This window comes from Octodon degus, unplaced genomic scaffold, assembly GCF_000260255.1.
Source record: "Octodon degus isolate 3935 unplaced genomic scaffold, OctDeg1.0 scaffold00013, whole genome shotgun sequence".
Classification (NCBI taxonomy): domain Eukaryota; kingdom Metazoa; phylum Chordata; class Mammalia; order Rodentia; family Octodontidae; genus Octodon; species Octodon degus.
In genome coordinates, this window is record NW_004524589.1 from 17681773 (window position 1) to 17686454 (window position 4682).

General features: G+C 38.7%; 1 non-coding gene across 1 annotated transcript; it reads right to left on the reverse strand.

Annotated features, from left to right (window-relative positions):
- Positions 1 to 3271: 3271 nt before the first annotated feature.
- On the reverse strand, positions 3272 to 3435 carry LOC111815284. Its single transcript, XR_002820005.1, has one exon. It is a non-coding gene; the product is annotated as a U1 spliceosomal RNA (small nuclear RNA).
- Positions 3436 to 4682: the final 1247 nt, after the last annotated feature.

Here is a 4682-nt window from a genome sequence, read left to right on the forward strand (position 1 = left end):
CTCTTACTGAGTTTTTTCATGTCAAAAGAAATTGCCAACAAAGTGAAAAGGCAACCCACAAATTTGGGAAAAATCATGACAAATAAGTACTCAGACAAGGGTCTGCTCTCTAGAATTTATGAAGAAGTAAAAAAACACTAAGGAAGAGAAAAAGTGCAAGCTTTCTGTGAATATTTCTGCATTAAGTCAGTCATATAGATTGAAAATTTCTGTTTCTTTTGGCTATATTCTCCCAAATATACACTGTCTGTCACTTAAAGTATGTGATACATTCATTTCTTTGAAGTTCAACAAAAGCCAAAACTATCCAGTAATATTATTTAGTCTACTATGCAAATATGCAATGTCCAAGTTCCCATGAATATTCAGTAAAAATGTAATAATTTATTTGGGTATTTTGATGACCCAATTCTCTTTCCTTTAAATTTAGTCTGAGAGCAAAACATTAGTAACAGATATAAATTTTGACATCTTTTAAAAACTTCACAGCAGCCTCTATTGTGATTGATGCTGCAAATCCCTGAAATTAAAATGTTTTCTAGTTAGTGTAATAGTGCATTCAAGGGAAAAACAAAAAAAAAAGCAATGGTATGAGTAAAATTCTAAAATCTATTTGATCACTACAACCTCTCAAGTCTCAAATTCTGAAGATCTTTAATGGTGAGTGCAATTATGATTCATGCCATTGAGAGATACAGTCCCTCTTTCCTTGTGATGTTACCATATTTCTGAGCCTGGTTCATAAAATGCCTTGCAGCTTCTTCCCAGACCTCTTGGCATTCTGTTTAGGAGCCCTGACACTCCATAAAAGCAGTGGTAATCACTTTTCACATGGAAAGGTTCTAGAGGATGAAGTACCATGTATGACAAGAGAAAAGGACCAAGCAACCAAATGTGGTAAAGGAGCGTCCTATAAAGTGGTTCCATTACTCATGATGTGTCAACTTGAGCAGATTAAGAAACACCCAGGTGTAGTGAGGACACTTCTGGGTGTGCTGTCTGGGTCACAAAGAAATGTCTTTGGGTCCTATGTCTCGCTACCTTCCCCTTCCTCTCTGGCACCATTCCCCTGCTCTGCTTCCTGGCCACCATGAACGAAGCAGCTTTGCTCCACCATTCTCTTCCACCATGATGCTTATGCCTTGGTGCTGCCAACCATGGAATGAATCCCCCAAAACTGTAAATAAAATTAAACCTCTCCTCCCTTACATTGTGGGTGTTGGGTACTGTGAGCCAGCAACAGAAAACTTGGCTGATACGTAGGTATAATTTCCTGCCAAAATGCCTCAAGGGATGCCACAGCAGATCAGAGTCAAACTGCCCACCTGAGCCTGGTTCACCTTCCTAGACCAGAAAATCTTCAACAGAATGAAACCCAGCCCTGTTTTTATTTCATTCTGTTATATTTGGGGGTGTTTTATTATGCAGCAATAGATAGAACAAAACATAGGACTTGAATTGAGATTCTATCACCACAAAGACTTAAAATGTATAACTTTTCCTTTTAGACCATGTAGTGAGCAAATGCTTCTTCACTGAGCATGAAGGGGAGTGAAGAATTAATCACAAGAGGCTGGAATAAAAGCTCTTTTTTGTAATAGAGAAACTTAGCAACACCATATCCTCCTATAACCTAAAGGAAGAAAGAAAGGGAGAGAGCCAAAGAGAGGGAGGGAGAAAACAGTTAATGGACTGATGGACTTACCTAAACTGAGTTCCTGGAGGAAAGTGTTAAAAGCAAAATGAATTTCTTATACCTGTTTTGGATAAAGTATAAATAGTGAGATGTAGTCTTTAAAAATGGAATTTTTCAGCTCTCAAGTAAAATTGAGAAGATGAAGGAGCAAAAAATTGAAAGTTTATTAGTCCCCATTTTCCAGGTAGCAAAAATCTCTCAAAATTAAAGAGTGAGAAGCACTGAAGTAGGGTGATGATTTCAGAGGAATGGCCCAGGACTCTGCTGAGACATCTCTCAAGATTTAAGGTGTATATACTTTCAAGTAGGCTCCTAAAATGCCGAAAGCATTTTTCATTTTGCCCTAAGCATCTTACTTTCAGTCCAAGTAAGACAAGTACAAAGACATCTGGCATTTAGAACCATGGAGTGGATTATAATTTGATACACAAACATATTTTTTAAAGAATTTTATTAGTCTGAACTGAGAGGAGAGAGAGATTACAAACTAATAAGAACTTTGAACCCTTCAATTTTGGAGGAAAGACGAAAAACTAAGAAATCTAGTAGGGATGATTTCTTATGGATAAAGAAAATTGACTTGGTAGACTAGCACAAGAGACCAAATGAAAAAGCAGATGTCCCCACAGAATTCTCCTCTGGAGGAAGATCAGGGCTCTCATCAAAGCTCCTTGCAGAATGGCCACACACACCCAGATGAACCTTGTAATTGTTACTCACCAGTGACTGCTGGTTTGACTCCTGTTTCCCTGTTTTTGAACCCAAGTGTCTATTGTGGTTATGCTATGCCTGTTCTACCATTACGTTCTGATAATTGGGCAAGAGGGGAAGAAAACTTTTCTTTTTGGTTCACAAGTCCTCAGATTGAAAGCATTGTACTCAGGGAACTTCACCAGAGGAAATTATCCACATCTGGGCCTGATTTAGGAGCTCAGATCCTCTGCTTCAAGCCAAAGTTGAAAAATAACAAGATGTGGAGGCTTTGGGTTATTTTGTATTTGAGAGGAATGTAAATAATTTGTGGCCGAAAGGCAAGCTATAATAGACTAAAGTTGTCCACAAATTCTTTTCTCATTCAATCTTGACTAGCCTTAGTGGCTTTCTAGGCCTACAGAATACAAATGAGTGGTGTATGGGGACCTCTGAGTTGAGATTATAAAAAGCTTTGCAGCTCCTATAGGGGTCCATTGGAGCCTCATTTTTCTGACATCCCCAAGCCAGAATTTTAAAGCCACCTCACTACAAAAAGCATAAGTCATCTAAGAGTCCCTGGAGGATGAGTGTTGGCTGAGGCTACTACAATAAAATACCACAAAAAGGGGGAGGGTTGAAGAACAGAAACTTATTTTTCATTGTTCTGGAAGGTAATACAGCAAAGACCAATTGCCTGAAGATCCACGATCTACCTTGTAGGGCCTGCCTTCTGGTTTTCAGATGGTCCTTTCTACTTGTATTTCAGCAGGTAGAGAGCAGAGAAAGAGATTCTACATCCCCTACTTCTTCTATAGAGCACTAGTCCTGTCCACTGTGCTATTACCTCTAGAGTTAAGATTTCAACATAGGAATTTTTTTAAACAAGAGAAAGCATGGACACAGTCCCCCACTACCATAAATGATGCAGTCAAGTTTCCCACATTTGGGGAAATCACAAAGGTCAACCCATCCTCAGTGCAATAGATAAGCCTCGCCCCGAGAAAACCACCTTCGTGATCATGGTATCTCTCCTGCCAGGTAAGTATTCAACATAGGAATTTAAGGGAGTCATATTCAGGCCATAACAACAAGACAGCATGGAGAGAGAGAGGAAAGGCTAAAGAGCACTGAGACCAGATGTACAGATTAGCAAGCCTTAGAAGTGCGTGAGCCCTGACTTACGCTACTGAAAGGCATCTCCAAACTTCTGATCTACTTTACTGAAGAAGCCTGTAGAAAGTGGAGACTAAAAGCCACTAAACTTCAGTAGTATGTGGCACACCAATCGGTTACCAGAAAACTTTCAGGATTTTTTTTTCCTCACTCTTTCCAAATTGAGTTCTTCCTCTTTTCAAATCTTTCCCAGAAGGGCCAGGGAGATGGCTCAGTTAAATAAGTGCTTCCCTGGCAAACACAAAGGCCTGAGTTCAATCCCTGGTTCTGCCAAAAAAAAATCTTTCCCAGGAGTTTAAGCTTTTATGTTCCAATATGACACAAATATATTTATGTCTATAATTGTTCTGATTGTAGAATTTTTATTGTAAGTGGCATTTCTTTTCACATTAGATAGTCATTAATAGAACTTTTACAACATGATGCTCCTGATTATTTCATTCTTTCAAATTATATTTTAGGGCCAGCAGAATAGCTCAGAGGACTAAGCACAGGGGATGTTCCATCCCAGGTGCTGCCTGCCATGCCTGCCCCGCCCCCATGGCACGCTGAGCTGGTGATCATGCCTGGGTGTGGTGGTGCATATGCCTGTAATCCCAGCGCTGGGGAAGCTGAAAACAGGAGGATCACTACGAGTCCAAGTTGTGTAGTGAGACCCTGTACCAAATACACACAATAAAAAATAAAAAAATTATACTTTCAGAATTAAGCTCATAATTCTAAAAAACGTTGTGCTTTTTCTTTCTTCACATAATTTTATTGAGAAATAAATAGCAATGACACAGTTTCAAACCTAATTGGTATGACAGTTTCAATAATTAACACATTGCATTCATTCTTCCTAGTGGTTAATTGCTATACAAAATGCAGACATGATATCCTATTTGCAAACACAATTAGAACAAATCCCTCTATTTATTAAGAGAATGTAGCTATATATCTATCCTAACCATTTTGAATACAAAATGGACATTCACCTGTATCCCCTTTTTTTGTTAAGTTCTGTAATTTGAATATTAAAGGTTTGTTAACTCAGCAAAATATTCTAAAAGAGTCCACTAGCCCATAATAGTATTGGGTCTTCCGCTTGACTGGCAATGTCAGAAATTGTTGACCTGAG